The sequence below is a fragment of the Oncorhynchus gorbuscha genome, linkage group LG12 (assembly GCF_021184085.1).
Source record: "Oncorhynchus gorbuscha isolate QuinsamMale2020 ecotype Even-year linkage group LG12, OgorEven_v1.0, whole genome shotgun sequence".
Lineage (NCBI taxonomy): Eukaryota > Metazoa > Chordata > Actinopteri > Salmoniformes > Salmonidae > Oncorhynchus > Oncorhynchus gorbuscha.
Genome location: NC_060184.1, coordinates 879,610 through 902,109, shown reverse-complemented (window position 1 = coordinate 902,109; position 22,500 = coordinate 879,610).

Below are 22,500 nucleotides of genomic sequence, written 5' to 3'. Positions count from 1 at the left end.
TGGAGGCTATATACAGGGGTACTGGTACAGAGTCAATGTGGAGACTATATACAGGGGGTACCGGTACAGAGTCAATGTGGAGGCTATATACAGGGGGTACTGGTACAGAGTCAATGTGGAGGCTATATACAGGGGGTACTGGTACAGAGTCAATGTGGAGGCTATATACAGGGGGTACCGGTACAGAGTCAATGTGGAGGCTATATACAGGGGGTACTGGTACAGAGTCAATGTGGAGACTATATACAGGGGGTACTGGTACAGAGTCAATGTGGAGACTATATACAGGGGGTACTGGTACAGAATCAATGTGGAGGCTATATACAGGGGGTACCGGTACAGAGTCAATGTGGAGGCTATATACAGGGGGTACTGGTACAGAGTCAATGTGGAGGCTATATACAGGGGGTACCGGTACAGAGTCAATGTGGAGGCTATATACAGGGGGTACTGGTACAGAGTCAATGTGGAGACTATATACAGGGGGTACTGGTACAGAGTCAATGTGTCATGTTTTGTCTTATATTGTCTTGTCATTTTGCTTTCCCTTCTGTTCGTTTTCCCCCTGCTGGTCTTATTAGGTTCGTTCCCTTTTTTCTCTCTCCCTCCCTCTCTCTCTTCTCTCTATCGTTCCGTTCCTGCTCCCAGCTGTTCCTATTCCCCTAATCAATCATCTAATCTTTTCACACCTGTTCCGTATCTTGCCCTCTGATTAGAGTCCCTATTTCTCCCCTTGTTTTCCGTTTCTGTCCTGTCGGATCCTTGTATATTGTTCGCCGTGCTGTGTCTTTGTCTCGCCCTGTCGTGTCTTGTTTCCCTCAGATGCTGCGTGTGAGCAGGTGTCTGAGTCTGCTACGGTCGTTGCCTTCCCGAGGCAACCTACAGTTTATGGTCGAGTCTCCAGTCTGTCCTCGTCACTACGAGTGGAATTAGTTTTTTATGTTTTGTTTTCTGCTCCGAGTTGTCTAGGAGTATTGCCTATTTCCTTTACTGGAATAAAGACTCTGTTTTCGCCAAGTCGCTTTTGGGTCCTCATTCACCTGCATAACAGAAGGATCCGACCAAAGAATGGACCCAACGACTACAGACGCTCGTAACACTGCCGTCGAGATCCAAGGAGCCATGCTCGGCAGACACGAGCAGGAATTGTCTGCTGCTCGTCATGCCGTGGAGAACCTGGCCGCTCAGGTTTCCGACCTCTCTGGACAGTTCCAGAGTCTTCGTCTCGTGCCACCTGTTACTTCCTGGTCTGCCGAGCCTCCGGAACCTAGGGTTAATAACCCACCTTGTTACTCCGGGCAGCCCACGGAGTGCCGCTCCTTTCTCACCCAGTGTGATATTGTGTTCTCTCTCCAACCCAACACATACTCTAGAGAGAGAGCTCGGGTTGCTTACATCATATCACTCCTTACTGGCCGGGCTCGAGAGTGGGGCACAGCTATCTGGGAGGCAAGGGCTGATTGTTCTAACAATTACCAGAACTTTAAAGAGGAGATGATTCGGGTTTTTGACCGTTCAGTTTTTGGTAGGGAGGCTTCTAGGGCCCTGGCTTCCCTATGTCAAGGTGATCGATCCATAACGGATTACTCTATAGAGTTTCGCACTCTTGCTGCCTCTAGTGACTGGAACGAGCCGGCGCTGCTCGCTCGTTTTCTGGAGGGACTCCACGCAGAGGTTAAAGATGAGATTCTCTCCCGGGAGGTTCCTTCCAGTGTGGACTCTTTGATTGCTCTCGCCATCCGCATAGAACGACGGGTAGATCTTCGTCACCAATCTCGTGGTACAGAGCTCGCGTTAACGGTGTTTCCCCGCTCCGCATCGCAACCATCTCCCTCCTCTGGCTCAGAGACTGAGCCCATGCAGCTGGGAGGTATTCGCATCTCGACTAAGGAGAGGGAACGGAGGATCACCAACCGCCTGTGCCTCTATTGCGGACTTGCTGGACATTTTGTCAATTCATGTCCAGTAAAAGCCAGAGCTCATCAGTAAGCGGAGGGCTACTGGTGAGCGCTACTACTCAGGTCTCTCCATCAAGATCCTGTACTACTATGTCGGTCCATCTACGCTGGACCGGTTCGGGTGTTACATGCAGTGCCTTGATAGACTCTGGGGCTGAGGGTTGTTTTATGGACGAAGCATGGGCTCGGAAACATGACATTCCTTTCAGACAGTTAGAGAAGCCTACGCCCATGTTCGCCTTAGATGGTAGTCATCTCCCCAGTATCAGATATGAGACACTACCTTTAACCCTCACAGTATCTGGTAACCACAGTGAGACTATTTCCTTTTTGATTTTTCGTTCACCTTTTACACCTGTTGTTTTGGGTCATCCCTGGCTAGTATGTCATAATCCTTCTATTAATTGGTCTAGTAATTCTATCCTATCCTGGAACGTTTCTTGTCATGTTAAGTGTTTAATGTCTGCTATCCCTCCCGTTTCTTCTGTCCCCACTTCTCAGGAGGAACCTGGCGATTTGACAGGAGTGCCGGAGGAATATCATGATCTGCGCACGGTCTTCAGTCGGTCCAGAGCCAACTCCCTTCCTCCTCACCGGTCGTATGATTGTAGTATTGATCTCCTTCCGGGGACCACTCCTCCTCGGGGTAGACTATACTCTCTGTCGGCTCCCGAACGTAAGGCTCTCGAGGATTATTTGTCTGTGTCTCTTGACGCCGGCACCGTAGTGCCTTCTTCCTCTCCTGTCGGGGCGGGGGTTTTTTTTGTTAAGAAGAAGGACGGTACTCTGCGCCCCTGCGTGGATTATCGAGGGCTGAATGACATAACGGTTAAGAATCGTTATCCGCTTCCCCTTATGTCATCAGCCTTCGAGATTCTGCAGGGAGCCAGGTTCTTTACTAAGTTGGACCTTCGTAACGCTTACCATCTCGTGTGCATCAGAGAGGGGGACGAGTGGAAAACGGCGTTTAACACTCCGTTAGGGCATTTTGAGTACCGGGTTCTGCCGTTTGGTCTCGCCAATGCGCCAGCTGTTTTTCAGGCATTAGTTAATGATGTTCTGAGAGACATGCTGAACATCTTTGTTTTTGTCTACCTTGACGATATCCTGATTTTTTCACCGTCACTCGAGATTCATGTTCAGCACGTTCGACGTGTACTCCAGCGCCTTTTAGAGAATTGTCTCTACGTGAAGGCTGAGAAGTGCTCTTTTCATGTCTCCTCCGTTACTTTTCTCGGTTCTGTTATTTCCGCTGAAGGCATTCAGATGGATCCCGCTAAGGTCCAAGCTGTCAGTGAGTGGCCCGTTCCAAGGTCACGTGTCGAGTTGCAGCGCTTTCTAGGTTTCGTTAATTTCTATCGGCGTTTCATTCGTAATTTCGGTCAAGTTGCTGCCCCTCTCACAGCTCTTACTTCTGTCAAGACGTGTTTTAAGTGGTCCGGTTCCGCCCAGGGAGCTTTTGATCTTCTCAAAGAACGTTTTACGTCCGCCCCTATCCTCGTTACTCCTGACGTCACTAGACAATTCATTGTCGAGGTTGACGCTTCAGAGGTAGGCGTGGGAGCCATTCTATCCCAGCGCTTCCAGTCTGACGATAAGGTTCATCCTTGCGCTTATTTTTCTCATCGCCTGTCGCCATCGGAACGCAACTATGATGTGGGTAACCGCGAACTGCTCGCCATCCGCTTAGCCCTAGGCGAATGGCGACAGTGGTTGGAGGGGGCGACCGTTCCTTTTGTCGTTTGGACAGACCATAAGAACCTTGAGTACATCCGTTCTGCCAAACGACTTAATGCACGTCAAGCTCGTTGGGCGTTGTTTTTCGCTCGTTTCGAGTTTGTGATTTCTTACCGTCCGGGTAGTAAGAACACCAAGCCTGATGCCTTATCCCGTCTCTTTAGTTCTTCTATGGCTTCTACTGATCCCGAAGGGATTCTTCCTTATGGGCGTGTTGTCGGGTTGACAGTCTGGGGAATTGAAAGACAGGTTAAGCAAGCACTCACGCACACTGCGTCGCCGCGCGCTTGTCCTAGTAACCTTCTTTTCGTTCGTGTTTCTACTCGTCTGGCTGTTCTTCAGTGGGCTCACTCTGCCAAGTTAGCTGGTCATCCCGGCGTTCAAGGTACTCTTGCTTCTATTCGCCAGCGCTTTTGGTGGCCTACTCAGGAGCGTGACACGCGCCGTTTCGTGGCTGCTTGTTCGGACTGCGCGCAGACTAAGTCAGGTAACTCTCCTCCTGCCGGTCGTCTCAGACCGCTTCCCATTCCTTCTCGACCATGGTCTCACATCGCCTTAGACTTCATTACCGGTCTGCCTTTGTCTGCGGGGAAGACTGTGATTCTTACGGTTGTCGATAGGTTCTCTAAGGCGGCACATTTCATTCCCCTCGCTAAACTTCCTTCCGCTAAGGAGACGGCACAAATCATCATCGAGAATGTGTTCAGAATTCATGGCCTCCCGTTAGACGCCGTTTCAGACAGAGGCCCGCAATTCACGTCACAGTTTTGGAGGGAGTTCTGTCGTTTTATTGGTGCGTCCGTCAGTCTCTCTTCCGGGTTTCATCCCCAGTCTAACGGTCAAGCAGAAAGGGCCAATCAGACGATTGGTCGCATACTACGCAGCCTTTCTTTTAGAAACCCTGCGTCTTGGGCAGAACAGCTCCCTGGGCAGAATACGCTCACAACTCGCTTCCTTCGTCTGCTACCGGGTTATCTCCGTTTCAGAGTAGTCTGGGTTACCAGCCTCCTCTGTTCTCATCCCAGCTTGCCGAGTCCAGCGTTCCCTCCGCTCAAGCGTTTGTCCAACGTTGTGAGCGCACCTGGAGGAGGGTGAGGTCTGCACTTTGCCGTTACAGGGCACAGACTGTGAGAGCCGCCAATAAACGTAGGATTAAGAGTCCTAGGTATTGTTGCGGCCAGAGAGTGTGGCTTTCCACTCGCAACCTTCCCCTTACGACAGCTTCTCGTAAGTTGACTCCGCGGTTCATTGGTCCGTTCCGTGTCTCCCAGGTCGTCAATCCTGTCGCTGTGCGACTGCTTCTTCCGCGACATCTTCGTCGCATCCATCCTGTCTTCCATGTCTCCTGTGTCAAGCCCTTTCTTCGCACCCCCGTTCGTCTTCCCTCCCCCCCGTCCTTGTCGAGAGCGCACCTATTTACAAGGTACGTAGGATCATGGACATGCGTTCTCGGGGACGGGGTCACCCATACTTAGTGGATTGGGAGGGTTACGGTCCTGAGGAGAGGAGTTGGGTTCCGTCTCAGGACGTGCTGGACCGTTCGCTGATTGATGATTTCCTTCGTTGCCGCCAGGATTCCTCCTCGAGTGCGCCAGGAGGCGCTCGGTGAGTGGGGGGGGTACTGTCATGTTTTGTCTTATATTGTCTTGTCATTTTGCTTTCCCTTCTGTTCGTTTTCCCCCTGCTGGTCTTATTAGGTTCGTTCCCTTTTTTCTCTCTCCCTCCCTCTCTCTCTTCTCTCTATCGTTCCGTTCCTGCTCCCAGCTGTTCCTATTCCCCTAATCAATCATCTAATCTTTTCACACCTGTTCCGTATCTTGCCCTCTGATTAGAGTCCCTATTTCTCCCCTTGTCTTCCGTTTCTGTCCTGTCGGATCCTTGTATATTGTTCACCGTGCTGTGTCTTTGTCTCGCCCTGTCGTGTCTTGTTTCCCTCAGATGCTGCGTGTGAGCAGGTGTCTGAGTCTGCTACGGTCGGTGCCTTCCCGAGGCAACCTACAGTTTATGGTCGAGTCTCCAGTCTGTCCTCGTCACTACGAGTGGAATTAGTTTTTTATGTTTTGTTTTCTGCTCCGAGTTGTCTAGGAGTATTGCCTATTTCCTTTACATACCTTAAGGGAAGATTTCGGCAGTACCTGTATGGTTAGTGAGAAAGTCCATATTGCAAATGTACGGTCCCTTACTAGACGTCCGAAATCGTTTGTAAAATTCGCGGACGGCGTCGGGCCGAGCGGCAGGGCCGGACCTACCAGGAAGTCATCAAATGAACTTTGTCGGACATTCGGTTTCCGTTTTACAAAAATAATAAGATTTAGGTCATTTTTCCGATGTCCCGGAAATTCCCACAAGAGGGCATAAGCAATCATATTGCTATTGGACAAAACATCACGATTCACGACGGGGCCTTATCTCGAAAACTGAAAATATTTAGAAGCCGAAACTCGGTGAGCGTAGGGGCGGCATAATGGGCAGTTGGCCCCGAACAAGATGGCGTCTAGGCCTCAACGGTTTTTGAGTTATGGCCATTTATCTGGGATTAAAGGTCCAAAATGAAAATAGAGAAATTATTTTTCCACTTCACGTCAAAGTCAAGGAGCCTCCGGTGTCAATAAAAAAGAACCAGCCATTTATCTATCGTCATTTAAGAGAAATCGTACAACGACACCTTGGTGATGTTCACGGATAGGTGTTTTTTTTTTTTCAACGGTTACAGATCCAGTTGCAGGGTGTTCTTACGAATCTTTTTAAAGTGTGCTGCGGAGCTCTGCGAGATTTCTGTGATTTTCTATGATTTTCTGAAATAACACACACTCACTAAACCCTCCGTAAATAACTCAGTTCTTAACGTAAAGACTTAAAACTCAGGATTCTGTAAAGGCATACCCCAATCATGATATGAGTTTATTTATAGCTTCCTGTGCCAACCGGAAGTGCCTTTAATGGTGTCACAGTGGCAGTTTCCATGGGTTAAAAAGGTCAGATCTTTTCAAAACTTCATATGTGTGACTAGGTAACCCTCATGAACTGTAAATCAGTCATTTCTCCCAACAGATGTCAAAGAAAATCTCTCACACGCACACACAGCAAGGATGGAGTGAAAAGTGCGGTTCTCAAAGACACAGAGAGCAGGCAATGGCATAAACATAATAATCTCTAGGCCGTGCCGAGTTCAACGAGATATCCCGCTTGACCGTAGCTCGTTCGGTCTAAGCGCAGCGACCATTAGAAAATTAGGCCCAAAATGAAGCCTGCCCCACAACGTCATTTGCTTTTGGGTGACAGTGAGAGAACCGTTAGGGTGAGAAGCACAATTCGACCTCAGGTACGTTCCTAAGGTCCTTCCGATCCGTGCAAGCCTAACGTTGACCGTGTGGCATTAACCCTTAATAGTTAAAAGAAGGTGTTTACTTCAAAGAGTTTGCATTGACTTCTCTCCCCATAGGAATACATTGCCTTTACCCCTAAATTCAACCTGACGTCTATATGGGTTATGAATGCCGTATGAACCTGTCTTTGGTAACAGTCCATCAGGCCAGTATGAGGTCTACCTGTGTTGATTCTAAGCTTCCTGGACCAACCGGAAGTGGTTAAAATCACCCTAAAAGTGTTTTTCCATTACCTGCCTGCAGTTTGATAGACATAGTGCATTCAACCCTGTGTAAATCAGTCAATTCTTAACGTAAGGACTTAAAACTCAGGATTCTGTAAAAGCATAGCCCATTGACTTATAGCTTCCTGTGCCAACCAGAAGTGCCTTAATTGGTGTCTCAGGGGCTGTTTCGAGGGGTTAAAAAAGTCAGATCTGTCCAAAACTTCATATGTGTGATTAGGCAACCCCCATGAACTGTAAATCAGTCATTTTTCCCATAAAATTTCAAAGGAAAACTAAATCACACAGACACACAACTTGGAAGGAGGGACGTATTGGGGTTTGTAGAGACAGACAGTGCCTCCAATAGTTAGCTTTGTTCGAGCTAAAAAAGAACCGTCAGACCTAGAGTTCCGAAACTTTAGAAACCTGTTCTAGACCTCGGGTCGATAGTGCGTGGTGAGTTAGGTGGCTCTAGAAGGTTCTCGGACCGAGAAATAGCCTCGTACATTTGCAATGAATTCAATTCATTTTGACCATTACGAAAATGGCGACATTTAGAAAAGTCTCAGAGACACAAGACTAGGTGCATTGGAACCGGCTCGGCCCATAGAGACGGACCCCAACGTTTCGGTCCGATAGCTCATTCAAGGACCCCATAGCAAGGCATTGAAAAAATTGGATTTTCAGCACCAATTAGGGTTTTACTCGGGCACCGAAGGACCTATCGAGCCGAAACTCGGGATTCGGGGTCGCCTCACATAGGCCTTCACATAATGTCCGACCTGGACCCGCAGCTAGAACGTAACTATGTGTTTTACGTTTTTATTATGTTTTAAACTAATGGCGCTGTGAATTATGGGCCTGCTCTGACATATGTGATAGTTGGCTTCTAAATGAGTTGGAAAAAGTGGGTTTGGTGTCAATTGGTATCAGTTTGGTGTCAGAATGACATCTAATTGACTGATGGACACTGACTTGCTAGTTGACTTTTGTACATTTGCAATATGTTTAAACGGAGAGGGACCATCACCAAAAGTGACATTCTGAAATCAACCCTAACGAGCCATGGAGATGAACCAGAATCACTGCCCAGCCATCCCGAGTTCATCGGGCCAGTCAATTTCACATTCCTGCAGGATTTTTATAGCATGACAAATTCGTGATGGTACCTGCCCATTGAACCATATTGCAAATGCACAGTGACTTTGCAAAAGTGAGAAAACATAAACAAATGGACATGATGAAATCAACACAACGAGTGATGGAAATGTACAACTATCACTGCTCAGCCATCCTGTGTTCATCAGACCAGTCAATTTTGCATTTTTGAGCATGTCAAATTTCATATGGTAAATGCACATTGAAACATATTGCAAATGCACGTGCACTTACAATATGATTCTATAGTGAAAAAACATCACCTAATGGACATGATGAAATCAACACAACAAGTGATGGAAATGTACAACTATCACTGCTCAGCCATCCTGTGTTCATCAGACCAGTCAATTTAGCATTTTTGAGCATGTCAAATTTCATATGGTAAATGCACATTGAAACATATTGCAAATGCACGTGCACTTACAATATGATTCTATAGTGAAAAAACATCACCTAATGGACATGATGAAATCAACACAACGAGTGATGGAAAGGAACAACTATCACTGCCCGGCCATCCTGTGTTCCCATAGCGGGCATTAATATCAGAATGACCGGTAAATGCATTCACAACCATATTTTCATTTTTGGGTTACCAGGTGCCTATTTTCAATCACCAGTTGCACAACAATGCGTATCCATCAGAATATTTTAAACAGTCCATAAAGCACTCAGGACTGCCCCCATAGATAGAGGGCCGTAGTAGGGTACTCCCATAGCGGGCATGGACAATAGGCGTCCCGGTAAATGCATTTACAACCATATTTTTATTTTTGGGTTACCAGTTGCACAACAATGCACGTGCATTTGCAACATGATTCTATAGTGAAAAAACATCACCAAATGGACATGATGAAATCAACACAACGAGTGATGGAAAGGAACAACTATCACTGCCAGGCCATCCTGTGTTCATCAGGCCAGTCAATTTCACATTCCTGCAGGATTTTTATAGCATGACAAATTCGTGATGGTACCTGCCCATTGAACCATATTGCAAATGCACAGTGACTTTGCAAAAGTGAGAAAACATAAACAAATGGACATGATGAAATCAACACAACGAGTGATGGAAATGTACAACTATCACTGCTCGGCCATCCTGTGTTCATCAGACCAGTCAATTTTGCATTTTTGAGCATGTCAAATTTCATATGGTAAATGCACATTGAAACATATTGCAAATGCACGTGCACTTACAATATGATTCTATAGTGAAAAAACATCACCTAATGTTCATGATGAAATCAACACAACGAGTGATGGAAATGTACAACTATCACTGCTCGGCCATCCTGTGTTCATCAGACCAGTCAATTTTGCATTTTTGAGCAAGGTCAAATTTCATATGGTAAATGCACATTGAAACATATTGCAAATGCACGTGCACTTACAATATGATTCTATAGTGAAAAAACATCACCTAATGGACATGATGAAATCAACACAACGAGTGATGGAAATGTACAACTATCACTGCCCGGCCATCCTGTGTTCCCATAGCGAGCATTAATATCAGAATGACCGGTAAATGCATTTACAAGCATATTTTTTGGGGGGTTACCAGGTGCCTATTTTCAATCACCAGTTGCACAACATGCGTATCCATCAGAATATTTTAAACAGTCCATAAAGCACTCAGGACGGACTCAATAGATAGAGTGCCGTAGTAGGGTACTCCCATAGCGGGCATGGACAATAGGCGTCCCGGTAAATGCATTTACAACCATATTTTTATTTTTGGGTTACCAGTTGCACAACAATGCACGTGCATTTGCAATATGATTCTATAGTGAAAAAACATCACCTAATGGACATGATGAAATCAATATAACGAGCGATGGAAAGGAGCAACTATCACTGTCAGGCCATCCTGTGTTCATCAGACCAGTCAATTTTGCATTTTTGAGCAAGGTCAAATTTCATATGGTAAATGCACATTGAAACATATTGCAAATGCACGTGCATTTGCAATATGTTTCAATGTGCATTTACCATATGAAATTTGACATGCTCAAAAATCATGCAGAAATGCAAAATTGACTGGCCAGATGAACACAGGATGGCCTGACAGTGATAGTTGCTCCTTTTTCCATCCCGAGTTCATCTGGCCAGTCAATTTTGCATTTCTGCAGGATTTTTGAGCATGTCAAATTTCATATAGTAATTGTCCATTGAACCATATTGCAAATGCACGTGCACTTGCAATATGATTATATAGTGAAAAAACATCACAAAATGGACATGATGAAGTCAACACAACGAGTGATGGAAAGGAACAACTATCACTGCCCGGCCATCCCGAGTTCATCAGGCCAGTCAATTTTGCATTTCTGCAGGATTTTTGAGCATGTCAAATTTCTTATGTCATTTGGCCCACAAAAAAATTCCTTATGCACAATTAAAAAAAATATATAAAAAAATATGATAATAAAATTGGACAAAAGTATATTCATACAGTTCTTACACATGTGTAATTGACAAAAAAATTGAAAGAATTTCAAAAAACGGTCCAGAAAGCACTTTTTTAAGGGTGTGTGAAGTTTTTTACAAAATGTTGACATTTTTGACTTTTGACTTTTGACTTCCTATGAAATCATATTGAAATTGGACAAAACATATTCCTTATGCGCATGTAAAAAAAAAAAATTATGATAATAAAATTGGACAAAAGTATATTTATACAGTTCTTACACATGTGTAATTGACAAAAAAATCGAAAGAATTTCGAAAAACGGTCCAGAAAGCACTTTTTTAAGGGTGTGTGAAGTTTTTTACAAAATTTTGACATTTTTGACTTTTGACTTTTGACTTCCTATGAAATCATATTGAAATTGGACAAAACATATTCCTTATGCGCATGTAAAAAAAAAAAAAAAATTATGATAATAAAATTGGACAAAAGTATATTCATACAGTTCTTACACATGTGTAATTGACAAAAAATCGAAAGAATTTCGAAAAACGGTCCAGAAAGCACTTTTTTATGGGTGTGTGAAGTTTTTTACAAAATTTTGACATTTTTGACTTTTGACTTTTGACTTCCTATGAAATCATATTGGAATTGGACAAAACATATTCCTTATGCGCATGTAAAAAAAAAAAAAAATTATGATAATAAAATTGGACAAAAGTATATTCATACAGTTCTTACACATGTGTAATTGACAAAAAATCGAAAGAATTTCGAAAAACGGTCCAGAAAGCACTTTTTTAAGGGGTGATAAGTTTTTGACAAAAATTTCATTTTTTCAAAATTTTACTTTTGGACATTGACTTGGGTTACATTTCCAATATGAAAAACCCCGGTGGAGCGCATTCGCCCCCTGTTGAATTTTTAAAGTGTTACAACTGGCAATTGCCATATGGCATTTGCAATACACTTTGCATGAATCAACGCCGAATTGGGTGGTATTGGCCAATGTGTATATGGTTTGTCCGATGCCAATGACTTGCCATTCATTTTTGTCCAATACAGGGGGTACTTCCCTTACTGGAATAAAGACTCTGTTTTCGCCAAGTCGCTTTTGGGTCCTCATTCACCTGCATAACACAATGTGGAGGCTATATACAGGGGGTACCGGTACAGAGTCAATGTGGAGGCTATATACATGGGGGTACCAGTACAGAGTCAATGTGGAGGCTATATACAGGGGGTACCGGTACAGAGTCAATGTGGAGGCTATATACAGGGGGGCACCAGTACAGAGTCAATGTGGAGGCCTCTAAAAGTCTGGTACATCCTTGGGAGCAATTTCCAAATGCCTGAAGGTACCACGTTCATCTGTACAAACAATAGTACGCAACTATAAACACCATGGGACCACTCAGCCGTCACACCGCTCAGGAAGGAGACCCGCTCTGTATCCTAGAGATGAATGTACTTTGGTACGAAAAGTGCAAATCAATCTCAGAATAACAGCAAAGGACCTTGTGAAGATGCTGAAGGAAACAGGTATCTATATCCACAGTAAAACTAGCCACTACTCCAAAACTGCCATAAAAAAGCCAAACTTGTCATGTTTGTCATTTATTATCTTGTCTTGTCCCTGTGCTTCCCATGCTATTCGTTTCCCTCTGCTGGTCTTATTTGGTTCTTTCCCTCCTTCTAGCCCTCTCTCTCCCCCTCCCTCTCTCACTCTCTCGCTCTCTCTTCTCTCTATCGTTCCGTTCCTGCTCCCAGCTGTTCCTATTCCCCTAATCATCATTTAGTCTTCCCACACCTGTTCCCGATCCTTTCCCCTGATTAGAGTCCCTATTTATTCCTTTGTGTTCCGTTCCTGTCCCGTCGGTTCCTTGTATTGTATTCACCATGCTGTGATTGCGTTTCGCCCTGTCCTGTCATGTTTTTGCCGTGATTGTGTATCGCCCTGTCCTGTCGTGTTTTTGCCTTCATCAGATGCTGCGTGTGAGCAGGTGTCTCTGTCGACTACGGCCTGCGCCTACCCGGCGACCTGCAGTCTGTGGCCGCTTCTCCAGTTGTTTCCCCTCTACAAGTCTAGAGGATTTCTGTTATTCCGTTTTGGACTTAAATAAACTCTGTTTCTGTTAAGTCGCTTTTGGGTCCTCTTTCACCTGCATGACAGAAGGAACCGACCAAGGAATGGACCCAGCGACTTCAGACGCTCGTTACACTGCCGTCGAGATCCAAGGAGCCATGCTCGGCAGACACGAGCAGGAATTGTCCGCTGCTCGCCATGCCGTGGAGAACCTGGCCGCTCAGGTTTCCGACCTCTCTGGACAGTTCCAGAGTCTACGTCTCGTGCCACCTGTTACTTCCTGGTCTGCCGAGCCTCCAGAACCTAGGGTTAATAACCCACCTTGCTACTCCGGGCAGCCCACTGAGTGCCGCTCCTTTCTCACGCAGTGTGAGATTGTGTTCTCTCTCCAACCCAACACATACTCTAGAGAGAGAGCTCGGGTTGCTTACGTCATTTCACTCCTTACTGGCCGGGCTCGAGAATGGGGCACAGCTATCTGGGAGGCAAGGGCTGATTGCTCTAACAAATTCCAGAACTTTAAAGAGGAGATGATTCGGGTTTTTGACCGTTCAGTTTTTGGTGGGGAGGCTTCTAGGGCCCTGGCTTCCTTATGCCAAGGTGAACGGTCCATAACGGATTATTCCATTGAGTTTCGCACTCTTGCTGCCTCTAGTGAGTGGAACGAGCCGGCGCTGCTCGCTCGTTTTCTGGAGGGACTCCACGCAGTGGTTAAGGATGAGATTCTCTCCCGGGAGGTTCCTTCAGATGTGGACTCTTTGATTGCTCTCGCCATCCGCATAGAACGACGGGTAGATCTTCGTCACCGGGCTCGTGGAAGAGAGCTCGCATCAACGGTGTTTCCTGCTCCGCATCGCAACCATCTCCCTCCTCTGGCTTTGAGACTGAGCCCATGCAGCTGGGAGGGATTCGCATCTCGAATAAGGAGAGGGAACGGAGGATCACCAACCGCCTGTGCCTCTATTGCGGAGTTGCTGGACATTTTGTTAATTCATGTCCAGTAAGAGGCCAGAGCCCATCAGTAAGCGGAGGGCTACTGGTGAGCGCTACTACTCAGTCCTCTTCATCTAGATCTTGTACTACTATGTCGGTCCATCTACGCTGGACCGGTTCGGGTGCTACATGCAGTGCCTTGATTGACTCTGGGGCTGAGGGTTGTTTCATGGACGAAGCATGGGTTCGGAAACATAACATTCCTTTCAGACCGTTAGACAAGCCTACGCCCATGTTTGCCTTAGATGGTAGTCATCTTCCCAGTATCAAATTTGAGACACTACCTTTAACTCTCACAGTATCTGGTAACCACAGTGAGACTATTTCTTTTTTGATTTTCCGTTCACCGTTTACACCTGTTGTTTTGGGTCATCCCTGGCTAGTATGTCATAATCCTTCTATTAATTGGTCTAGTAATTCTATCCTATCCTGGAACGTTTCTTGTCATGTGAAGTGTTTAATGTCTGCCATCCCTCCCGTTTCTTCTCTCCCTACTTCTCAGGAGGAACCTGGCGATTTGACAGGAGTGCCGGAGGAATATCATGATCTGCGCACGGTCTTCAGTCGGTCCCGAGCCAACTCCCTTCCTCCTCACCGGTCGTATGATTGTAGTATTGATCTCCTTCCAGGGACCACGCCTCCTCGAGGTAGACTATACTCTCTGTCGGCTCCCGAACGTAAGGCTCTCGAGGATTATTTGTCTGTGTCTCTTGACGCCGGTACCATAGTGCCTTCTTCTTCTCCGGCCGGGGCGGGGTTCTTTTTGTTAAGAAGAAGGACGGTACTCTGCGCCCCTGCGTGGATTATCGAGGGCTGAATGACATAACGGTTAAGAATCGTTATCCGCTTCCCCTTATGTCATCAGCCTTCGAGATTCTGCAGGGAGCCAGGTGCTTTACTAGTTGGACCTTCGTAACGCTTACCATCTCGTGCGCATCAGAGAGGGGGACGAGTGGAAAACGGCGTTTAACACTCCGTTAGGGCATTTTGAGTACCGGGTTCTGCCGTTCGGTCTCGCCAATGCGCCAGCTGTTTTTCAGGCATTAGTTAATGATGTTCTGAGAGACATGCTGAACATTTTTGTTTTTGTCTATCTTGACGATATCCTGATTTTTTCTCCGTCACTCGAGATTCATGTTCAGCACGTTCGACGTGTTCTACAGCGCCTTTTAGAGAATTGTCTCTACGTAAAGGCTGAGAAGTGCTCTTTTCATGTCTCCTCCGTTACTTTTCTCGGTTCCGTTATTTCCGCTGAAGGCATTCAGATGGATTCCGCTAAGGTCCAAGCTGTCAGTGATTGGCCCGTTCCAAGGTCACGTGTCGAGTTGCAGCGCTTTTTAGGTTTCGCTAATTTCTATCGGCGTTTCATTCGTAATTTCGGTCAAGTTACTGCCCCTCTCACAGCTCTTACTTCTGTCAAGACGTGTTTTAAGTGGTCCGGTTCCGCCCAGGGAGCTTTTGATCTTCTAAAAGAACGTTTTACGTCCGCTCCTATCCTCGTTACTCCTGACGTCACTAGACAATTTATTGTCGAGGTTGACGCTTCAGAGGTAGGCGTGGGAGCCATTCTATCCCAGCGCTTCCAGTCTGACGATAAGGTTCATCCTTGCGCTTATTTTTCTCATCGCCTGTCGCCATCTGAGCGCAACTATGATGTGGGTAACCGTGAACTGCTCGCCATCCGCTTAGCCCTAGGCGAATGGCGACAGTGGTTGGAGGGGGCGACTGTTCCTTTGTCGTTTGGACAGACCATAAGAACCTTGAGTACATCCGTTCTGCCAAACGACTTAATGCCCGTCAAGCTCGTTGGGCGTTGTTTTTCGCTCGTTTCGAGTTTGTGATTTCTTACCGTCCGGGTAGCAAGAACACCAAGCCTGATGCCTTATCCCGTCTGTTTAGTTCTTCTGTGGCTTCTACTGATCTCGAGGGGATTCTTCCTTATGGGCGTGTTGTCGGGTTGACAGTCTGGGGAATTGAAAGACAGGTTAAGCAAGCACTCACGCACACTGCACGCTTGTCCTAGTAACCTCCTTTTCGTTCCTGTTTCCACTGTCTGGCTGTTCTTCAGTGGGCTCACTCTGCCAAGTTAGCTGGTCATCCCGGTGTTCGAGGCACTCTTGCGTCTATTCGCCAGCGCTTTTGGTGGCCGACTCAGGAGCGTGACACGCGCCGCTTCGTGGCTGCGTGTTCAGACTGCGCGCAGAAGAAGTCTGGTAATTTTTTTTCTGCTTCTGCTCCTGGTCTTGCTGGGTCTCAGTCTGTTCCCTGCCATCGCATCTCTCCTGTTCTTGTCCCTGCCCTTGCTGTGTCTCAGTCTGTCCCTAGTTCTCATTTTTTTTTTAGAGTAGTACCCTAGTTTCCCTTTTTATCGTTTTTCACGGTCCTGAGGAGAGGAGTTGGGTTCTTTCTCGGGACGTGCTGGACCGTTTGATCTATGATTTCCTCCGTTGCCGCCAGTGTTCCTCCTCGAGAGCGCCAGGAGGCGCCGGTGAGTGGGGGGTACTGTCATGTTTGTCATTTATTATCTTGTCTTGTCCCTGTGCTTCCCATGCTATTCGTTTCCCTCTGCTGGTCTTATTTGGTTCTTTCCTCCTTCTAGCCCTCTCTCTCCCCTCCCTCTCTCACTCTCTCGCTCTCTCTTCTCTCTATCGTGTTCCTGCTCCCAGCTGTTCCTATTCCCCTAATCATCATTTAGTCTTCCCACACCTGTTCCCGATCCTTTCCCCTGATTAGAGTCCCTATTTATTCCTTTGTGTTCCGTTCCTGTCCCGTCGGTTCCTTGTATTGTATTCACCATGCTGTGATTGCGTTTCGCCCTGTCCTGTCGTGTTTTTGCCGTGATTGTGTATCGCCCTGTCCTGTCGTGTTTTTGCCTTCATCAGATGCTGCGTGTGAGCAGGTGTCTCTGTCGACTACGGCCTGCGCCTACCCGCCTGCAGTCTGTGGCCGCTTCTCCAGTTGTTTCCCTCTACAAGTCTAGAGGATTTCTGTTATTCCGTTTTGGACTTAAATAAACTCTGTTTCTGTTAAGTCGCTTTTGGGTCCTCTTTCACCTGCATGACAAAACTATGGTTTGCAACTGCACATGGGGACAAATATTGTTATTTTTGAGAACTGTCCTCTCGTCTGATGAAACAAAATAGAACTGTTTGGCCATAATGACCATTGTTATGTTTGGAGGAAAAGGGGGAGGCTTGCAAGCCGAAGAACACATCCCAACCGTGAAGCATGGGGGTGGCAGCATCATGTTGTGTGGGTGCTTTGCTGCACTTCACAAAATAGATGGCATCATGAGGTATGAAAATTATGTGGATATATTGAAGCAACATCTCATGTCTGTGAGTATAACAGAACTCATATTGCAGGCAAAAACCGGAGAAATTCCACTTCCTGTTTTTTTTTCTGGACGTGGCAGATTTTCAACCAAGCTCTCATTGAAATTATAGCGCGATATGGATGAGTTTTCACTTCCTACGCATTCCACTAGATGTCAGGAGACAATAGAACTTTGTCTGATGACTCTAATGTGAAGGGGGGTCGATTGACACAGGAAATAGTCACCACAGCCATGAGTGGACCATGCTTTCACCAGGTGCATTCACAGATGAAAGACCTGCGTTCCACCGGTGATCTGAAGTCATTCTAATTCTCCGGTTGGAACGTTATTCAAGATATATGTAAACAACATTCTAAAGATTGATTCAGTACATCGTTTGACATGTTTCTACTGACTGTTACGGAACTTTTGGACATTTCGTCACGTTATAGTGGACGCGCTTTGTGACTTTGGAATTGTTTACCAAACGCGCTAACCAAAGTAGCTAATTGGACATAAATAACAGACATTTTCGAAAAAATCAAGCATTTATTGTGGACCTGGGATTCCTAGGACTTCATTCTGATGAAGTTCATCAAAGGTAAGGAAACATTTAAGGTGATTCCTTTTATCTTTATTTATTGTATTTTCTGGTTTCTGTTGACTCCAACATGGAGGCTAATTTGGCTTCTGTTCTGAGTGCTGTCTGAGATTATTGCATGGGTTGCTTTTTCCGTAAACTTTTTTAAAAATCTGACACAGCGCTTGCATTAAGGAGAGGTATATCTATAATTCCACGTGTATAACTTGTATTATCATCTACATTTATGATGAGTATTTCTGTTGAAACAATGTGGCTATGAAAAATCACTTAATGTATTTGGAACTAGTGAATCTAAATAGCCAATGTAAACTCAGATTATTTTTTTATATGAACTTTATCAAACAAAACATGCATGTATTGTGTAACATGAAGTCCTTTTAGTGTCATCTGATGAAGATAATTCAAGGTTAGTGATTAATTTTATCTTTATTTATGCTTTTGGTGAATGCTATATTTTGCTGGAAAATGGCTGTGCTTATTGTGGTTTGGTGGAGACCTAACATAATCGTTTGTAGTGCTTCACTGAAAAGCCTATTTGAAATCGGACACTTTGGTGGGATTAACAATGAGAATAGTTAAAAATGATACAAGACACATGTATGTTTTAGGATTTGTAATTATGAGATTTCTGTGGTTTGAATTTGGCATCATATCGATCCCTATATCGGGATTGCAGCCATAACAGGTTTTAACCTCAAACATGCACACTAGTCAAACAATCAATCTGCACAAAGAGCAGGCGGGCCTACCGGTAAATAAAGCCTTACTAATCAACACAAAACAGGTGTGTAGGCTGTGTCCAGGCGAACTCGGACGAAAACTTCAAAAAGTTATATTCCAGGTCGAATAAACTGGTCAAACTAAGTAGAGAATCAATCTTCAGGATGTTATTATCCTATATATCCAATAACGTTCCAACCGGAGCATTCGTTTTTGTCTATAGAGTAATGGAACGCAAGGCGATATAATGACTACTGCGCGTAACCAGGAACAGGCATTCTGCCAGACCAGTGACTCAAATAGCTGCCATTCGGTCCCACATCACACTAGAGGCTTCATTCCACGTTCTACTGACTGTTGACATCTAGTGGAAGGCGTAGGGAGTGTGAAAAGATCCATATCTTGTTTGGATGTGAATAGGCGATGAGTTGAAAATCAACCAGCCCCAGAATTTCCACTTCCTGTTTGGAAGTTTGCCTGCCTTTGAGTTCTGTTATACTCACAGACATACAGTGGGGCAAAAAAGTATTTAGTCAGCCACCAATTGTGCAAGTTTTCCCACTTAAAAAGATGAGAGAGGCCTGTAATTTTCATCAAAGAGAAACAAAGAGATATTCTGTTGAATCTGACAATTAATCTTAATGGTTGTACAGTCGTCTCAAATAAAACTGTGAAGGACCTCGGCGTTACTCTGGACCCTGATCTCTCTTTTGAAGAACATATCAAGACCATTTCAAGGACAGCTTTTTTCCATCTCCGTAACATTGCAAAAATCAGAAACTTTCTGTCCAAAAATGATGCAGAAAAATTAATCCATGCTTTTGTCACTTCTAGGTTAAACTACTGCAATGCTCTACTGTCCGGCTACCCGGATAAAAGACTAAATAAACTTCAGTTGGTGCTAAATACGGGCGCTAGAATCCTGACTAGAACCAAAAAATTTGATCATATTACTCCAGTGCTAGCCTCTCTACACTGGCTTCCTGTCAAAGCAAGGGCTGATTCCAAGGTTTTACTGCTAACCTACAAAGCATTACATGGGCTTGCTCCTACCTATCTTTCTGATTTGGTCCTGCCGTACATACCTACACGTACGCTACGGTCACAAGACGCAGGCCTCCTAATTGTCCCTAGAATTTCTAAGCAAACAGCTGGAGGCAGGGCTTTCTCCAATAGAGCTCCATTTTTATGGAACAGTCTGCCTACCCATGTCAGAGACGCAAACTCGGTCTCAACCTTTAAGTCTTTACTGAAGACTTATCTCTTCAGTGGGTCATATGATTGAGTGTAGTCTGGCCCAGGAGTGGGAAGGTGAATGGAAAGGCTCTGGAGCAACGAACCGCCCTTGCTGTCTCTGCCTGGCCTGTTCCCCTCTTTCCACTGGGATTCTCTGCCTCTAACCCTATTACAGGGGCTGAGTCACTGGCTTGTGCCATGGCGGAAATCTTTGTGGGCTATACTCAGCCTTGTCTCAGGATGGTAAGTTGGTGGTTGAAGATATCCCTCTAGTGGTGTGGGGGCTGTGCGTTGGCAAAGTGGGTGGGGTTATATCCTTCCTGGGTGTCCTCGGATGGGGCCACAGTGTCTCCTGACCCCTCCTGTCTCAGCCTCCAGTATTTATGCTGCAGTAGTTTGTGTCGGGGGGCTAGGGACAGTTTGTTATATCTGGAGTACCTCTCCTGTCCTATTCTGTGTCCTGTGTGAATCTAAGTGTGCATTCTCTAATTCTCTCCTTCTCTCTTTCTTTCTCTCTCTCGGAGGACCTGAGCCCTAGGACCATGCCCCAGGACTACCTGACATGATGACTCCTTGCTGTCCCCAGTCCACCTGACTGTGCTGCTGCTCCAGTTTAAACTGTTCTGCCTTATTATTATTCGACCATGCTGGTCATTTATGAACATTTGAACATCTTGGCCATGTTCTGTTATAATCTCCACCCGGCACAGCCAGAAGAGGACTGGCCACCCCACATAGCCTGGTTCCTTTCTAGGTTTCTTCCTAGGTTTTGGCCTTTCTAGGGAGTTTTTCCTAGCCACCGTGCTTCTACACCTGCAGTGCTTGCTGTTTGGGGTTTTAGGCTGGGATTCTGTACAGCACTTTGAGATATCAGCTGATGTACGAAGGGCTATATGAATACATTTGATTTGATCATAGGTACACTTCAACTATGACAGACAAAATGAGAAAAAAATCCAGAAAATCACATTGTAGGATTTTTAATGAATTTATTTGCAAATTATGGTGGAAAATAAGTATTTGGTCACCTACAAACAAGCAAGATTTCTGGCTCTCACAGACCTGTAACTTCTTCTTTAAGGGGCTCCTCTGTCCTCCACTCGTTACCTGTATTAATGGCACCTGTTTGAACTTGTTATCAGTGTAAAAGACACCTGTGCACAACCTCAAACAGTCACACTCCAAACTCCACTATGGCCAAGACCAAAGAGCTGTCAAAGGACACCAGAAACAAAATTGTAGACCTGCACCAGGCTGGGAAGACTGAATCTGCAATAGGTAAGCAGCTTGGTTTGAAGAAATCAACTGTGGGAGCAATTATTAGGAAATGGAAGACATACAAGACCACTGATAATCTCCCTCGATCTGGGGCTCCACACAAGATCTCACCACGTGGGGTCAAAATGATCACAAGAACGGTGAGCAAAAATCCCAGAACCACACGGAGGGACCTAGTGAATGACCTGCAGAGAGCTGGGACCAAAGTAACAAAGCCTACCATCAGTAACACACTACGCCGCTAGGGACTCAAATCCTGCAGTGCCAGATGTGTCCCCCTTAAGCCAGTACATGTCCAGGCCCGTCTGAAGTGTGCTAGAGAGCATTTGGATGATCCAGAAGAAAATTGGGAGAATGTCATATGGTCATATGAAACCAAAATAGAACTTTTTGGTAAAAACTCAACTCGTTGTGTTTGGAGGACAAAGAATGCTGAGTTGCATCCAAAGAACACCATACCTACTGTGAAGCATGGGGGTGGAAACATCATGCTTTGGGGCTGTTTTTCTGCAAAGGGACCAGGACGACTGATCAGTGTAAAGGAAAGAATGAATGGGGCCATGTATCGTGAGATTTTGAGTGAAAACCTCCTTCCATCAGCAAGGGCATTGAAGATGAAACGTGGCTGGGTCTTTCAGCATGACAATGATCCCAAACACACCGCCCGGGCAACGAAGGAGTGGCTTTGTAAGAAGCATTTCAAGGTCCTGGAGTGGGCCTAGCCAGTCTCCAGATCTCAACCCCATAGAAAATCTTTGGAGGGAGTTGAAAGTCCATGTTGCCCAGCAACAGCCCCAAAACATCACTGCTCTAGAGGAGATCTGCATGGAGGAATGGGCCAAAATACCAGCAACAGTGTGTGAAAACCTTGTGTTACAGAAAACGTTTGACCTCTGTCATTGCCAACAAATGCTATATAACAAAGTATTGACATAAACTTTTGTTATTGACCAAATACTTATTTTCCACCATAATTTGCAAATAAATTCATTAAAAATCCTACAATGTGATTTTCTGTTTTTGTTTTGTTTTGTTTTTGTCTGGAGAGAACTTGCACAATTGGTGGCTGACAAAATACTTTTTTGCCCTACTGTATTTCAAACAGTTTTAGAAACTTCAGAGTTTTTCTATCCAATAGTAATAATAATATGCATATATTAGCATCTGGGACAGAGTAGGAAGCAGTTCACTATGGGCAGGTTAAGAACCAGCGTATCTTTAATTATATGTTAAACGTATATCTTTCGTCAAAGTTTATGATGAGTATTTCTGTTATATGATGGGACTCAGTAATTACTCCAGATATTTTGGCGGCATTTCTGAACAAGACGCCAATATAAACCGAGATTTGTGGATATAAATATGCATATTATCGAACAAAACATAAATGTATTGTGTAACACGAT